The following is a 19221-nucleotide window of genomic DNA, read 5'->3' on the forward strand; positions in this document are numbered from 1 at the left end:
CTCTAAACAACTTCTAGTAATGGATTTTGCCCCAGAACCTAATCAGTAGGCTTTGGCCTCCACTGAAAAGATATGGTTAGGTCCAACCATTAACATGACTTGATTTGATGAATTGGACTAATAAATGATCAGGTCCGACTTTGGCCGGCCAACCTGACCACCATCAGAAAGACTCAACCAAATGATCATATTATGAATGATAATTTCATTAGTCAATAAGCACCAGGCCTTTGGGCCTCCAATGATTATTAAACTAATAGACTCATTATCTCTCACTTAATGGGAGGCTATGACTTAGTTATCACTATAACTTAATCATTTTAGGGACCTAATAATTTTTGAGAATTTTATTAAAGGATAGAAGAGAAGAAATTAACCAGCCAATTTCAATCCTCCCACTGACTTCACCAAGTCAGATTAAAAAAGATTTAATTAAAGCTGGCATTAGGTGCACCTAAATGAGTCACACTGATTTACCTAATGACATGGGTGAGTCCTAATCACCATGTGATCTAATCAAAACCTAACTCACCAGGTTGGCCAGGTAAGTGAGATCAGTGGTGAGGATATGCCATTAACTCGTCAGAGATCGAATCAATGCGTGTTGCTCCTAGATTGATTTTGATGATTACAAAGCAGATTGAAGGGATACAAACAATTTTAAATTGAAAAAGTCCTTATGCTCTTCAAGGGCAAAATTATAATTTTACTAAAATTCTGATTTGATAGTATCATTTGATAGAACAAATGATTTGTAAATTATTGATGAAAATTTTATTAATTTTGGACTTGTATTTTGAAAGTTATGCATGTTTGAAAATCATGAGTCAACCCGTGAGTCAACTCATGGCACAATGAGCTGATTGGCACACCCTGTGAGTCGACCCTCATGAGTCGACCCCCAGGCATGAGTTGACCCCCATGAGTCGACCCCTGCAGTTTTAGGCCAAAAGTTGCAGAAACTCATTTTCTGGCTGTTGCAACAGAAGTCGACTCATGAGTCGACTCCTGTAGCATGAGTCGACTCATGAGTCGACCCCTACGATGGAAAATGTCAGCAACGGCTATTTTTTTGCCCATTTTAATTGCCTTTTATGCTTCCTAAAATTGCTCTAACGGCTCTTTATCTGCCTAAATTATTTTCTCTTACTTCTAATATCATAAAATACTTTAAATGGTGAAAGAAATTGCAGATTAAATAGCAGATCAAACGTGAAATCAAAAAAGAGAAAAACGAGAGAGAGGATCCGAAATCTGCACGAAAAAGCCTGAGATCAACGAAATATCCAAAAACAAAAAGAGAGAGGATCCACAATATACAAGAGAGATTGTGAAAGAGAAAAACAAGAGCATTCAAAGAGAAGATCTTTCAAGCCTATTGTTCAAACTTGATCTAGAGATCTTTCAAAGCTTTCAAGAGATCTTCAATCAACAATCAACCTCTTCTCAAGCATTCGTTCAAGCGTTCATCCACTTTGAGAAAATCCGAAAAGGGGTTCTTCATTTGAGTAAAGTTTTTATTGTTATATTCACTCATTTAAAGGAGCTGTTATTGTATTAATTTGTGCTCAAAATTTTCTAACTCTTTGTGAGTTTTTGTTCTTGTTTTTGGAGGATTTCCAAAACAAGGAAAGGTTGATCCGAACCTGAAATCGAAGTGTTTTGGGTTTACTTGTACCCGAGAAATAAGTGATCTAGCTTGAGATAGCTAGTGTCGGAGTTTTCGACGTTTTGTATTCGGGTTGAATACAAGTATAGTAGATTAAAATTCTCAAGTAGGAGCCTGGAGAGTGGATGTAGGTGCAAGATTGGCACCAAACCACTATAAATCCTTGTGTTTGTGGTGTGCTTTATCGCTTTATCTTATTTCTTTATTATGTTCTTGCAATACTGCTTTAGGTAATTAATATTGAATTAAAATCTTTCTCTTATTCATCATAAGTAATTAATTAAGTCTAAAATTTTTAGAAACCTAATTCACCCCCCTCTTGGGTTGCATAGCTGGGCAACAAGTGGTATCAGAGCCGGTGCTCTAGCCCTTCTTTGATCTAACAATCAAAGAGCCAAAGATCTATGGCAACCCATGTCGGTACTTCTCTAGCCGAGGGGCAATCTACAAACCGACCTCCACTTTTCAATGGGTCTAATTACACCTATTGGAAAGCTCGGATAAAGATATTCATACAAGCACTCGACTATGATATGTGGAGTATCATAGTGAACGGTCCTCACACACCCACCAAGATTATAGATGGTGAGGAGTCAACCAAACCCGAGAAAGAATGGGATGAGGTTGATAAGAAATTGGCACAATTAAATGCCAAAGCCATGAATGTTCTTTATTGTGCACTAGATGCAAGTGAATTAATCGCATTTCTACTTGTGCATCTGCTAAAGAAATATGGGATAGGTTAGAAGTAATCCATGAGGGAACAAATCAAGTAAAAGAGTCTAAAATAAACATGCTTGTACATAAATATGAATTGTTCAAAATAGAGCATGATGAGTCCATAACTGCTATGTTTACTCGTTTTACTGATATAATCAATGGTTTAAAGAGTCTTGGCAAATCTTATACTAACAGTGAACTTGTAAGGAAGATTCTCAGGTCACTGCCAAGAACTTGGGAAGCCAAGGTGACTGCCATCCAAGAAGCAAAGGACTTGAACACTCTACCTCTAGAAGAGCTTCTTGGATCCTTGATGACTCATGAACTTAGCATGAAGCAACATCAAGAGGATGAAGTCAAAAAGAAAAGAACCATTGCCCTCAAATCCACAACTTTGCCTGATTATGAAATGGATGACTCTGAAGATGAAGAACAGGATGAAGAGATGGCACTCATCATCCGGAAATTTAAGAAGTTTCTAAGAAAAAGGAAACAGGGGATGAGAAAGAAATTCACAAAAGGGGAACAAAGCAAAGAAAAAGAGAAAGATCAACCCCTTACATGCTACGAGTGCAAGAAGCCGAGACATTTCAGATCCGAATGTCCACAACTGAAGAAAGGTCCCAAAAAGTTCAAAAAGAAGGCAATGATGGCGACTTGGAGTGCGAGTGATGACTCAAGCTCCGACGAGGAAACCTCAACAGAACAAGCCAACCTGTGCCTGATGGCACACGAAAATGAGGTAACTTCTGAATCCACTAGTGAATTTACTTTTGAAGAATTGCATGAAGCATTCTATGATTCAATTGATGAATTAAAGAAACTAGGGAAGAAAAATAAAGAACTGAAATTGGAAAATCAGTCCTTAATAAAACAAGTTGAAAACCTTTCAATTGAAAAATTCACATTGATTCAAGAAAATCAAAACTTAAAGGATGAAATTAACAAGCTGAAATCTATAGTAGATAAGTTCATCTTAAGTTCAAACAAACTAAATATGATTCTTGATAATCAGAAAGCTATATATGATAAGGCTGGACTTGGCTATAAACCTCTGAAGAAACAAAAATTTCTGAAGGATATTTATGTAAATTATTCAAGTAACAAGTCTACAAATATTACTTGTTTCAACTGTGGTAGGATAGGACATAAATCATACACATGTCTTATTAACAAATATGCAAACACAAAGAAAATATGGGTTCCAAAAGGAACCATTCTGACTAACCTGAAAGGACCCAAGAAAGCTTGGGTACCTAAGACAGAAACTTGACCTTTGCTTGCAGGTGTGTCTAGCATCCCAAGAAGGAAACAAGAAATGGTATCTTGACAGCGGATGCTCGAGACACATGACTGGTGATGAATCACAATTCATCACGCTTGATGCTAAGGATGGAGGGATGGTCACCTTTGGAGATAATGGCAAAGGAAAGATCATCGGGATAGGTAACATTGGTATCACTCCCTCCAAATACATTGAGAATGTTTTACTAGTTAAAGGTTTAAAGCATAACTTACTTAGCATTAGTCAATTCTGTGATAAAGGGTATAAAGTAGTTTTTGAATCATCTGCTTGCATTGTGACTAGTCCTATTAACGATGGCATTAAATTTATAGGACATAGGCATGGCAATGTTTATATGATAGATTTAAATGACTTAGCCAAATTAGACATGCAATGCCTAGTATCCTTGAATGCTAAAATCAATGAGACTAGTTGGCTGTGGCATCGTAGACTTGCACATATAAGCATGCATTCTCTTTCAAAATTAATTAAGAAAGATTTAGTTCTCGATTTGCCAAAACTGAATTTTGAAAAGGATAGAATTTGTGATGCATGCCAATTAGGTAAACAAACTAGAGTATCATTTAAATCCAAAAACACTGTTTCAACTTCTAGACCATTAGAGCTCTTACATATGGACTTATTTGGACCAACAAGAACCACCAGTCTAGGAGGAAAATGATATGGCTTTGTAATTATAGATGATTATTCTCGTTTTACTTGGGTTTTCTTTTTGGCTCACAAAAATGAAACTTTTCATATTTTCACTAAATTTCATCGAAAAGTCTCTAATGAAAAAAGTTTTTCAATTCAAAATATTAGAAGTGATCATGGAACTGAATTTGAAAATCAAAATTTTGAAAATTTTTGTGATGAAAATGAAATTGGCCATAACTTCTCTGCTCCTAGGACACCCCAACAGAATGGGGTAGTTGAAAGGAAAAACAGAACCTTAGAAGAAATGGCCCGTACCATACTTTGTGAAAGCAACCTTCCAAAATATTTTTGGGCGGAAGCAATTAACACAGCATGTTACATTTTAAATCGTGCTTTAATAAGATAATTTTTAAAGAAAACCCCCTATGAACTTTGGAAAGGAAGAAAACCAAATATTGCATATTTTCATATTTTTGGTTGCCGATGTTTTGTATTAAATAATGGCAAAGAAAAATTTGGTAAATTTGATACAAAATCAGATGAAGCAATCTTTCTAGGTTACTCCTCCACTAGTAAAGCATTTAGAGTTTTCAACAAAAGAACTTTAGTAGTTGAGGAGTCCATACATGTTGTTTTTGATGAATCTAACGATCTTCCTTCAAGGAAGAATGAGGGTGTTGATGATGCAGATCCACTAATAGAAGGTATGAAGGAGATCACTCTGAAAGATTCAGCAACTCTAAAAGACAAGGATCAAGAAGACGAACAAAATGAAAGAGGTGAAGAAATTCAAGAACAACCTCAAGGTACAAATGACCTACCCAAGGAATGGAGGTATGTTCACAACCACCCTAAGGAGTTAATTATTGGTGACCCTATGCATGGCGTAAAAACCCGTTCTTCACTAAGAGATGCAGTTAATCATTGTGCTTTTGTATCTCATCTTGAACCTAAAACTTTTGAAGAAGCTGAAAATGATCATAATTGGATTAATGCTATGCAAGAGGAACTTAATCAATTTGAAAGAAATAATGTTTGGACCTTATTATCAAGACCTAAAGATTATTCAATAATTGGCACAAAATGGGTCTTTAGAAACAAATTAGATGAGCATGGAAATGTAATTAGAAATAAAGCAAGACTGGTTGCTAAGGGATATAATCAAGAAGAAGGAATTGATTTTGATGAAACCTTTGCACCTGTTGCTAGATTAGAAGCTATTAGACTTCTACTTGCATATGCTTGCTTTATGAAATTCAAATTATTTCAAATGGATGTTAAAAGTGCATTTTTAAATGGATATATCTCTGAAGAAGTATATGTAGAACAACCACCCGGATTTGAAAATTATGCTTTTCCTAATCATGTCTTTAGATTAAATAAAGCTTTATATGGATTAAAACAAGCACCTAGAGCATGGTATAAAAGGCTAAGCAAATTTTTAATGAATAATGGTTTTTCAAGAGGTAATGTAGATACAACCCTATTTATTAAAAGAAATCAAAATGATATGCTAATTATACAAATTTATGTTGATGACATAATTTTTGGGTCTACTAATGAATCCCTTTGTCAAGACTTTGCTAAGCTTATGCAGGGGGAGTTCGAGATGAGCATGATGGGAGAACTCACCTTCTTCCTCGGACTCCAAATCAAACAATCAAAAGAGGGAATCTCCATCACCCAAAGCAAGTACACCAAGGAACTACTCAAAAGATTTGGAATGGAGAACTGCAAACCAATTGGCACACCAATGAGTCCCTCATGTAAGCTTGACAAGGATGATGAAGGTAAATGTGTAGACTTAAAATACTATAGAGGTATGATTGGCTCATTATTATATTTAACTGCAAGTAGGCCTGATATCATGTTTAGTGTTTGCTTATGTGCTAGATATCAATCTAATCCTAAAGAATCTCATTTGAATGCTGTTAAAAGAATCCTTAGATACTTAAATGGTACACAAACTCTAGGGTTATGGTACTCTAAGGACTCACAAATTAATTTATTAGGATATTCAGATGCTGATTTTGCTGGATGTAAATTAGATAGAAAAAGCACAAGTGGAACTTGCCAATTTCTTGGAGTTAACCTAATCTCATGGTTTAGCAAGAAACAAAATTCGGTGGCACTGTCTACGGCTAAGGCCGAATACATTGCAGCCGGAAGTTGTTGTGCTCAAATCTTGTGGATTAAGCAACAACTCAAAGATTTTGGAATTATACTTAATGAAACACCAATAAGATGTGACAACACAAGTGCCATAAATCTATCTAAAAATCCAATTCAACACTCAAGATCTAAACATATTGAAATAAGGCATCATTTTATAAGAGAACATGTTCAAAACAAAAATATAATTCTTGAATATATTTGCACTGAAAATCAATTAGCTGATATCTAGTGAGGATAGACTTTGTGAAATTAGGAGAAATCTAAGAATTCTAGATCCATTTGCCTAAAATTTCTCAATTTCCAAAGAATTGATTAGAGCTCAATTTTCAACATCTATCTTAGTCCCAAAAGCTCAAATTTATCATTCTAAAAACTTATCATTGAGCAAAATTCCTTCACTCAAAATTTTAAATTTTTTTGGAATTTATTCATATTTTTCCTGATTTTCTGAACTTCATGAGTCGACCCCCATGAGTCGACTCAATGGCAAACTTGTAAATCCCACTAACTTTCAACATGTTCATTGTTTTTATACTGAAACCCTGTTCGTGAGACGACTCATCTTCTCATCATCCTCCTTCCAAAAGTCATCTTCTCCAAACTTTTTTTTTTTTTTTTTCAAAGGATCAAACTTGAAGCAATTCTCCCTCCTCCTCTCCACCAAAAATCACCTCCTTGAAAAGGATTTTCTGTGCTTTCTCGCATTGCTTGGCGCGGTTGGAACGTGCCCTAGCACTTTACCGATCTTCCAAAATCTACTTCTTTTCTCCACCAAAATCCTTCTTTACTCTCTTGTGATCTCTCCTCCACTCAATTCAAGTCTCCTTGCTTGCTACTATAGTGGATATGGCTCCAAAGATGAAACTTCCCCAAAGAAGAAAGTCAATCCGTGAGCCTGAAGAAATTGTCAAAAAGAAAAGGCATGCTCAGTCTTCAACTGCTCCCACTCCAGTTTCAGTATCTGCTCAAGGTCCCTCTCAATCCTCCATAAGCCCCAGTGTAAATCCTCTTTCTGATAGAAAAGTAGAAACCGGAAAAAATATAGATTTTCGGTTCTTTGAGGAAGAAGGATTTATTTTTGCTACCAAAATTAAAAACCAAGGATGGGAACTCTATTGCTCTCTTAAGGAAGTCACCTATGTTGACCTTGTTAGAGAATTCTACCAAAACCTACTTTATGGAAGTGGGTCAGTGACTTCAACTGTAAAGGGAATTGATATCTGCTTGGATTCTAGGATATTGGGAGAAATACTTCAGTTGCCTAGTGAAGGATACTCATATATGGAACTCCCAATTAAAGAAGAGGGGATCAGAATTATTCTAGGAGAAAACTATTCAGGAAGTTTAAACAAATTGGAAGCAAAGATTTTGTCCATTGAGATGAGGGTCCTACATCAGATAGTATCAAAGCTCTTCTTTCCTAGGAGTGGTAGACATGACTTACTTTCCAGTAGAGATGTATGTGTCATGTTTCATGTCATCACTCAGACCCCCCTGAACCTCCCTGCACTTATGATAGAGGCCATGAGAGAAACTTTGAATAGATCCAAGGCACACTTGCCTTATGGTATGGCCCTTACTAGAGTATTCAGGAGGTTTGGAGTTAGTTGTGAGGGGGAGGCTGCTACTAAGCTCTCTCATGTGGACACTTTCAACCAACACAGCCTGCACCGAATGGGATTTGCAAAGACTGATGGTGGTTGGATCAAGGGATCTGAGGAGAGAGTTGAGGAGAGAACTGAAGATAGAGCTGAGGACAGAACTGAAGGCAGAGTAGAAGAAGAAGGTCCATCTTCTCCTGTACATGACTTCAGGGCAGCTTCACCAAATACCCAGTTCATTCCTGATACTGAGGCTGGCCCTTCAGAGTTTACTAGGATGCCCACACCAGTGTATCAGCCAGAGAGCAGAGCACCTCATTCAGAGTTCAGACTGGCTGACGATCAGATCGAGCATATTTCACAGCGTGTGGCTTCTTTGCTGTCTAGCCAGTGGAGTAGTACTTCTTTTGCACCTGGAGCCACCTCTTCTGATCAGACCATTACTCCCCATATCTCCACTGTGTTACAAATGATATCAGATCAGTCCATCAGGATCCAGCAGCTTGAGGACACTGTCTGGAGACTTACTGACAGAGTTCTTGACTTGCAAGGGCAAGTCCTTGCTTTGGCCCATCCCAAGCCACAGGAGTCAACCATTGAGGTCACAGACCTCACTGCAGAGACTGGTAGGCTCAGAGGAGCACTACAAGGTGGATATGAATTGCTGAGGAAAGAAATTCGAGGATCGAGTGAGCATGCTACCACTCAGTTCAATGCTCTACTTCAATCTGTTTCAAGAGCACTGAACGTACTTGATTCTATCAGACTCACCCTTTCTGTTCAGTCCTTAGCATCTTAGCATTCTCAGCCACCCAGTTCATCTCGTTCTTCTGCTCGTGCCAGAGGCAGACGGGGTAGAGGACGCACTTCTGATCCATCATCTCCTCACCCTATATCTGATGACTCCGATCATTGACTTATCTTGATCTTTACTAGATCCTAGGTGTTAGTGTCTTGTTCTAGGATCTGTACCTTGGGGTCATGTATTGACAATTAGCTGGTTGACTTTTATAATATGAACTATGTATTGAAACAATTATGGTTTTAATGAAATCAACTTTTACTTATATTTCTACCTTTTGTAATGATGTTGATCATATTATGGTTATATATATTCTTCTTGTTGAAAAATTATCTTCTCTTTGTTGTTGTTTGCTGTTGATAATTGCTATATTAAGGGGGAACAAACTTCTGTGATAAACTCTAAAAGGGGAGAAATTAAAGAATGTTTCAGAAAAAGAAAGAGTTAACCATATTTGATGATGTCAAAAAGGGAGAGAAATTAAACAAAACAAAAACAAAATTGGAGATATTAAACAAAAATTGGAGAAATTAAATATTTGGAGAAATTAAACAAAAATTAAGAAATTAAACAAAATTTGAGAAATTAAACAAAAATGGTATTTTGAGAAATTAAACAAAAAATTTGAGAAAATTGATATCAGACAGAATTTAAACAAAAAGTAAAATCATAAGTACAATGCAAATAAGTAATTTTTTATATGCTCTGATATATTTCAAAATTCAAACTTGCTCAGATATATCTTTTGAAATTTACCTTGATACATCTTAAGAAATTTGATTTACTCTGATACACCCTAAAAATTTCTTTTAACTTGCTCTGATACATGATAAAATTTAATCTGATACAGTGTGAAAGTTTCTCTGATATTTGCTCTGATACAGTGTGAAATTTTCTCTGATATATTATAACATTTACTCTAATACATTGTAAAATCTTTTCGGATAACATTATAAAAATTATTGTTCTTGCTCTGATACATTGCAAAATTTATTTCTTTTCTCTTGCCCTGATATATCTTAAGCTCAAAATGAGTTAATACACTTAAGCTCAAAATCAACTTTTAAACATACTTTGGCACACATAATATTTTTTTTTTTTGGCACATAAGTATTTTTTTTTTCTCTGATGCTAAAACTAAAATCAAATGAGAATGGAATTTTCAAAATAGAGCTCAATCTGATAACAAAAATAAGTTTTCTGCTCTAACACCAAAATCACATAATCAAATGAGCATATCTTCAAATCCTTAAGCAAATGGACAAATTATTTTTGCATATGACTATTTATATTACATGCCAAAAGAATCATACTCTTTTCAAGCATATACACCTATAAAGTATTCTTTTGAAATTAATGCATTCACATAAATATTTTTGTTCAAATGTTTTGTCATCATCAAAAAGGGAGAGATTGTTGCTTCTAGATTGATTTTGATGATTACAAAGCAGATTGAAGGGATACAAACAATTTTAAATTGAAAAAGTCCTTATGCTCTTCAAGGGCAAAATTATAATTTCACTAAAATCCTGATTTGATAGTATCATTTGATAGAACAAATGATTTGTAAACTATTGGTGAAAATTTTATTGATTTTGGACTTGTATTTTGAAAGTTATGCATGTTTGAAAATCATGAGTCAACCCGTGAGTCAACTCATGGCACAATGAGCTGATTGGCACACCCTGTGAGTCGACCCTCATGAGTCGACCCCCAGGCATGAGTCGACCCCCATGAGTCGACCCCTGCAGTTTTAGGCCAAAAGTTGCAGAAACTCATTTTCTGGCTGTTGCAACAGAAGTCGACTCATGAGTCGACTCCTGTAGCATGAGTCGACTCATGAGTCGACCCCTGGACGGAAAATATCAGCAACGGCTATTTTTTTGCCCGTTTTAATTACCTTTTATGCTTCCTAAAATTGCTCTAACGGCTCTTTATCTGCCTAAATTATTTTCTCTTGCTTCTAATGTCATAAAATGCTTTAAATGGTGAAAGAAATTGCAGATTAAATAGCAGATCAAACATGAAATCAAAAAAGAGAAAAACGAGAGAGAGGATCCGAAATCTGCACGAAAAAACCTGAGATCAACGAAATATCCAAAAAGAAAAAGAGAGAGGATCCACAATATACAAGAGAGATTGTGAAAGAGAAAAACAAGAGCATTCAAAGAGAGGATCTTTCAAGCCTATTGTTCAAACTTGATCTAGAGATCTTTCAAAGCTTTCAAGAGATCTTCAATCAACAATCAACCTCTTCTCAAGCATTCGTTCAAGCGTTCATCCACTTTGAGAAAATCCGAAAAGGGGTTCTTCATTTGAGTAAAGTTTTTATTGTTATATTCGCTCATTTAAAGGAGCTGTTATTGTATTAATCTGTGCTCAAAATTTTCTAACTCTTTGTGAGTTTTTGTTCTTGTTTTTGGAGGATTTCCAAAATAAGGAAAGGTTGATCCGAACCTGAAATCGGAGTGTTTTGGGTTTACTTGTACCTGGGAAACAAGTGATCTAGCTTGAGATAGCTAGTGTCGGAGTTTCCGACGTTTTGTATTCGGGTTGAATACAAGTATAGTGGATTAAAATTCCCAAGTAGGAGCTTGGGGAGTGGATGTAGGTGCAAGGTTGGCACCGAACCACTATAAATCCTTGTGTTTGTGGTGTGCTTTATCGCTTTATCTTATTTCTTTATTATATTCTTGCAATACTGCTTTAGGTAATTAATATTGAATTAAAATCTTTCTCTTATTCATCATAAGTAATTAATTAAGTCTAAAATTTTTAGAAACCCAATTCACCCCCCCTCTTGGGTTGCATAGCTGGGCAACAATGCGAGTAGCACCCACTTAAAAACCATTGGTCAGACTGCCGAACTTACCTTAGACACCAACTGGTTCATTAGTTTTAATTTGATCAACTTAGTAAATAGGGTTCCACCGCGTAACCATGAATTAAGTCCATCTTGGTCTAGTTAAAGACATGGACCCATTCAACTACAACTATTGGAGTTGAGTCTAGAGTGTCCTTGACCTAATCTAATTCAATTTTTGATTAGATTTGACTAATTACTCTAATTTAGTCCATTTCTTTAAGCTAACCTTAGATCTAACCCAATTATAGACCTAATCCATCTAATCCATTGACTCACAAGTTTATGCAATTGTCTTAGGTCTTAATTCACAATTCTAGACCAACTAGACAACACTTAATTCTTTTAATTAAGTATTTGGACTAATGGATCAGGGTTTGGAATTTCAAAAATAATTTTTAAATTTGAAAAGTTTTATTTTTTGTTCACCAAATGTGTTGACTCATTTCACAAACAGATCAGTATATTTCATAAATAGCAATCCTATTTTTAATTACATAACAGAAAATAACTCAATCAAAATAAATCATGAATATTCCTTTAGATCTAATTTAACACATTCATGATAAATTTTATAATTAAATATTTATAATTAAGTCCTTTCACTGCTTCATCTGCATGGGATATAATCGCATCAGCACCCCTACCGCCATAGGAGAACCCCATCGAATGGGAGGAGAGGGCCTTTAAACCCTACTTTTCTCCTATGACCGAATGACCATGGCAACCAACCCAATTAGACTACTTGCTACTTGGATCAAGTATATCTAAATATATCAATTTCAAAATTTAAATTTTAAATTTTAAATTTCAAATTTTAAATTTCAAATTTCAAACAAATTTTAAATTTCAAATTTTGAATTTCAAATTTTGAATTTTAAATTTTAAATTTCAAATTTAAAATTTCAAATAAATTTCAAATTTTAAATTTCAAATTTTGAATGTTAAATATTTAAATTTTAAATTTTAAATTTAAATTTAATTTTGAATTTCAGATTTCTAAATTTTGAATTTCGAACAAATTTTAAAATTCAAATTTCAAATTTTAAATTTTAAATTTTAAATTTAAACTTTTAGATTACTACTTAATCTACACATGCAAATGTATATCATATTTTAGAAATCGCTCTGATACCATTTGAAGTGAATTTGAGTGTAGGAGTAAAATGGTAATTTTAAAATTTTTTAAAATTATAATTTTACTGTAAAAATTATTAATTAATCTAATTAATTAATATATATTAATCCTACATAAGGATCTAAATATGATATATATAGCATGCATTTAAATTTAAAATTTTGAATTCTCTACAGTAAATATTTTACTGTTATGTATTCAGAACACATTACCTTCATGCAGGTAGTCGATCGCTATAGTCTGATCATTGTTGGAAAGGTCTGATCATTGCAATGTAGCCATACAGTGTGTCTGGCCTCTGCAGATCATCCACATGAAGCTTTCGATCTGATCGGCTCCTCACGAATGCTAGTTCGTCGCAGAATCCTTTCGACGGCCGATGTTGATCGAACTCCTTCGATCTTGATCTGCTGACTCCTCGGATGCTGTGGATCATCAGTAGATATACTTGAGAGGTTGATGAAGCTCTCCCTAAATCTTCTTAGCTCATGATACTCGTAGCTCACTTTCTCACTTTCCGAACCATAGATAGAAATCCTAGGGTACTCTCAGAAAAGCCTGCGCCCACTCTCTTTCTTTTCTTTCCTCTCAAAATTTTTGAACTTTTGAAATCATGAGAAAGCTTCCTCACACCCACTTTTCTTTCTCAAAAATTTCGTACACACGCCCCACCTTCTTCTCACTTTTAAAACAATGCAAGATGCATCTTAAACACGTGAGAGGATAAAGATAGGTGGTTGCTCATTTGAATTCAAATCGAATTTGAATTCAAATGCTAACCAACCCATCCTTATCCACTCTTGGCATGAGAAGAAAAGGGTGTGGGCTCCCTTGTACGTAGAGAGTTTACACGAGAAACTCTTTCTCGTGTAATGCAAATGGCGCACAAATGGATAAGGCTAGGTGGCGCATGGATTAGTTGCCCATTCAAATTCAAACATCCTTTGAATTTGAATGGTTAACAAACTAATCTTTATCCAATAAATGGTGCACAAGGGAGGGCGTGGGAAGGCTTCTACATGGGAGAAAATTCACGAAAAGTTGTTTCTCGTGAATTCAAATGGGCGCAGATAAGTGAGGTGGCGTAGGGAGATGAGGTCAAAGTGGTTTCAACCTAATTGAGCCAACCTAATCAAAATAAGTTAGGCACAATTAGACTAAGTTAAACCCAACTTAATTAGGCTTAATTAAGCTCAATAAAATTCTAATCAAATCAGGAATTGACTAAGCCCAACCCTTGATCAGATCAGGGACCAAACCACCTTGACGATTAGGTTAACACTTAACCTAATCGGGTCAAACCCAACTGAATCCAATTCAATTGGACTTGATCCAAAAATAATTACTCAATCAAATTGAGTTAATTAGTGATTAAATCACTAATTAAATCTCTCATAAATACTGAGTCCAAATCCGATGGGCAATCGGGCATCAAAGTCCATCGATATGAAATCTTGATTGAAGAGTCCCAAACCAGTGGGACTCTTGATCCCGGTATCCAAAATGTATAGAACTCATGATCAGAGAATCTTGATTCTCGATCATAGAGTCTCAGATATGTAGGACTCAGAGTTTCAAGTATTAGGACTCTTGGTCGAAGAGTCCCAGTCTAGTGGGACTCTTCACCAGCCATCTGATCAGATAGGAACCTCTAATGTGTGTGACCCCGCAGGTTCAACCTAAGCCGGTAGCACAGGAATCAATTTTTGTACTAATCGAAGTGACCATCTAGCAATGGTATTCACGTCGGATAGATCGAATAGTCACAATCGCAACATTCAGAACCTACGCGAATATGGTTACTGTATAATTCATCCCTTTTGACCCCTGTGTATAGGATGACTCAGGGTTAAACTGTCAACCCTGATCAGATCATCCGAATCATGATCAACTCAAACAGTCCTGGACTCCTCACTAGGACTACCCTGACCAAATTTTGCTAAATTGAAATACGACTGTACACAGCTCCTGAACTGGAGTGGTCAATCCCATCTGACACACGCACTGACAAATCAAGTACTTGACTACACCCAGCAGCCTTCCATCACTAAATTAGAAATTCAGGTAGTCCAGTGCTTAAGTACAGTGAGTTGCTTACAAGTCACCGTGGCAGTCTCAGATCGGAGGGATAGTTATACCCATATCCCATCGGAGCAAATCTTGACAGCAGAAAAAGCTCCGAAGTTGGTCACATTCAGTGCAGATGTACCCTTATATCTCACCTGTATGCCATACCAGTGTCTCCACACTCCTTGATTAAGAGAACAACCAACCCATATGGCACACAACAATCTATGCTTGAGATAGATGCAATTTGATGCTTGTGTTTTCATAGATAAAGTACAGAGACTAGATGCTGAAAGAGTTCAGCATAGAAATCTCAAAAAGGGGTCTGCTATCTCTCGGGCAACCCGAACAAATTAGCCGCGCGCTGAGGGACGCTGAGACAGGTACACCAAATTAGAAAAACTGACCTACGCCTTGTTGGTTGCAGCTCGGAGGCTCCGACCCTACTTTCAAGGGCACATGTGATGCTACTCATCGATCAACCGATCAAGGCGGTTTTACACCGGCTGACACCTCCGGAAGAATGGCAAAATGGGCGATCGAGCTCACAAATTCGACATCAACTACAGACCTAGACCAGCAGTAAAGGCCCAAATACTGCAGATTTCATAGTAGAGTGCACCATCCCAAGGAGGTCGAACCTGAGCAAAGCAAAGTTGACGACCTGAAGTCTCAACCGAACTCCCCCAACGAAGAGGCCAATCCCTCCGATCGCTTTGGACCCTCTATGTGGATGGATCTTCCAACATGTCAGCGCAGGTGCAAGCCTGATCTTGTCAGTCCGGAGGGAGTTATAGCAGAGTACACTCTGCATTTGAGTTCCCGCAACAAACAATGGAGCGGAATATGAAGCTCTGATCGCAGGACCAAGGATCACCAGAGAGCTGGGAATAAGTCAGCTCCGGGTGCACAGTGACTCTCAACTGGTGGTGGGGCAAGTCAGTGGGAGTTATGAAGCGCGGGAGGACAGTATGGTCAGATACCTTGAGAAGGTAAAGGAGCTCACCCCCCCTTCAGCAGCTTCAATATTAGACAGATTCCCAGGCTGGAGAATACCAGGGCCGATCTTCTCTCCAACTGGCGACATCGGCTCCGGCGAATTGCCCAGAGGCATCCTCTTTAGTTCTAAAACACCCGAGTACAGAAGAATCGGGCCCGTAATGGAGATCGACCACGAGCCCAGCTGGGTCAACCCGCTGATAACCTATCTTAAGGATGGAGTTCTCCCCCAGGACGCGAAGGAGGCTCGAAGCTCCGAAATCAAGCCTCCCGATACATCCTTTATGAGGGCAAATTGTATAAAAGATCATACTCCTTGCCCCTCTTGAAATGTCTCCGGCCCTCGAAAGCTGACTACGCCTTGTGGAAAGTACACGAGGGGATTTGCGGAAACCATTTGGGGGCTAGATCTTTATCCACAAGCTGCTCCGCCAGGGATATTACTGGCCAACGATGCATCATGATTCGATTGAATATGTCAAAAAGTGTGATCGATGCCAGAGGTACACCAACATTCAGAGACAGTCCACCACCGAACTCACACCCTTGAGTGCCCCATGGCCTTTTGCACAATGGGGATGGATATCCTTGGCCCTTTTCCCATGGCATCTGGGCCAAGGCTGGAAAGGATGCGCTCGCACCTCGAAAAGTGCAACCCGAACAAATTCTACCTCTATCACCGTGACCACGGCCATGACACAGAAGAATGCATTCAGCTTCAAGATGAAATCGAGGAGCTCATAAGGTGAGGTCGGCTCGACAGATTCATTCGACCCGACCTGAAGGTAGGAAAGACCAGCCTAGGGCCCTGTCGCAGTCGGAGCTGCCAAGGAGGGAGGGGCAACCTGAAGATCGGCCTCCGATTGGGATTATCAACTCCATCTCAGGAGGACTCCGATGGGGAGCAGACCTTCCGCAGCTATAGGGTTTGAGAAATCTATGAATGTATTACCAACAACTTTGCCCTAAATAAAAATTTCTTTCATATTCGCATATTTTTTCTTCTGGCATAAGCTTATAACGACAGGGAGTAACTCCCCGTGCAAACGAAATTAAGCGTGTTAGGAACAGGAGGAGAACCTCATCCTAATATGAGCAAAGACGAAGGCTCGATTTCTTAAAGATCAGATGGGGGGAGAGTCCCTTGCAACGGCCCTTATGTGCCCCCACAGCCTTGTTAGGAACAGGAGGAGAACCTCGTCCTAACATGAGCAAAGATGAAGGCCCGATTTCTTAAAGACCAGATGGGGGGAGAGGCCCTTGCAATGGCTCTTATGTGCCCCCACAGTTTTGTTAGGAACAGGAGGAGAACCTCATCCTAATATGAGCAAAGATGAAGGCCCGGCTTCTTAAAGATCGGATGGGGGGAGAGGCCCTTGCAACGGCCCTTATATGCCCCCACAGCCTTGTTAGGAACAGGAAGAGAACCTCATCTTAACATGAGCAAAGATGAAGGCCTGATTTTTAAAGACCGGATGGGGGGAGAGGCCCTTGCAACGACCCTTATGTGCCCCCACAACTTTGTTAGGAACAGGAAGAGAACCTCGTCCTAACATGAGCAAAGATGAAGGTCTGATTTCTTAAAGACCAGATGGAAGGAGAGGCCCTTGCAACGTTCCTTATGTGCGCCCACAGTCTTGTTAAGAACAGGAGGAGAACCTCATCCTAACATAAGCAAAGTCGAAGGTCCGATTACTTAAAGATCGGATGGGGGCAGAGGCCCTAACAGCGGCCCTTGCATGCCCCCACAACCCTGTTAGGAACAGAAGAAGAACCTCATCCTAACATGAGCTGAAACTGATCATCGGGAACAAGAGGAGAACCTCATCCTGACACGAACAAAGGCCCGATCGATCAAGATCGGACAAAGAGGAAAGCCTCCTCAACGGCCCCTCTACACTCTTACGACCCCGTCAAGAACAGAGGGAAGACCCTCACTTGAACACAGAAGAAAAAGAAGAGATGAAAAGAGAAAACGACGAACTACGCCAGCGATAAGTGAAAAATGAACTACATCAAAGGCACGCGGGACCTCATCTCAACGAGGAAGAAGACCCTTGTCGAAAATCTCCGGTCCCAAAGGGTGAATCAGCACAGCGACGATCAGGGATCTTCAAACAACATCGACGTCCAACAGGACGAAAGACAAAAGAAGCTCAGTAAACAATGACTCAAAGCAAGAATAGACGAGGTAACGAGAAAAATTTCATTTCATTTCATTTCATTAGTGTTGGGTATAAAATACCCACAGCCGAAGTCCTCAGCAGAATCGGCTCCAGGAGGTCCGCCCGGACTCTTACGGGAGCCGGGCTTCGTCACCAACGTCAACCGCCGATAAGGTTCGTACGGACTCCTACGGGAGCCGGACTCCGCCAACAACCTCAACCGCAAGTAGACTCCGCCCGGACTCCTGCAGGAGCCGGGCTCCGTCCTCAACATCAGCTGCCGGTAAGCCTTGTCCGGACTCCTACGGGAGCTGGACTTCGCCTTTAACTTTAATTGCAGGAAGACTCCGCCCGAACTCCTACGGGAGCCGGGCTTCATCCTCGACTCCAACGGCTGCAAACAGACTTCGTCCGGACTCCTACGGGAGTCGGACTCCGCCAACAACCTCAACCGCAAGTAGACTCCGCCAGGACTCCTGCAGGAGCCGGGCTCCGTCCCAACATCAGCTGCCGGTAAGCCATGTCCGGACTCCTACGGGAGCTAGACTTCGCCTTTAACTTTAATTGCAGGAAGACTCCGCCCGGACTCCTACGGGAGCCAGGCTTCGTCCTCGACTCCAACGGCTGCAGACAGACTTCGTCCGGACTCCTACGGGAGCCGGACTCCGCCAACAACCTCAACCGCAAGTAGACTCCGCCCGGACTCCTACGGGAGCCGGGCTCCGTCCTCAACATCAGCTCCGGTAAGCCTTGTCCAGACTCCTACGGAAGCTGGACTTCGCTTTTAACTTTAATTGCAGGAAGACTCCGCCCGGACTCCTACGGGAGCCGGGCTTCGTCCTCGACTCCAACAGCTGCAGACAGACTTCGTCCGACTCCTACGGGAGCCGGACTCCGCCAACAACTTCAATGCAAGTAGACTCCGCTCGGACTCCTACGGAGCCGGGCTCCATCCTCAACATCAGCTACCGGTAAGCCTTGTCCGGACTCCTACGGGAGCCGGACTTGCTTTTAACTTTAATTGCAGGAAGACTCCGCCCGGACTCCTACGGGAGCGGGCTTCGTCCTCGACTCCAACGG

The sequence above is a fragment of the Elaeis guineensis genome, unplaced genomic scaffold, assembly GCF_000442705.2.
Source record: "Elaeis guineensis isolate ETL-2024a unplaced genomic scaffold, EG11 Super_Scaffold_37222, whole genome shotgun sequence".
Taxonomy (NCBI): domain Eukaryota; kingdom Viridiplantae; phylum Streptophyta; class Magnoliopsida; order Arecales; family Arecaceae; genus Elaeis; species Elaeis guineensis.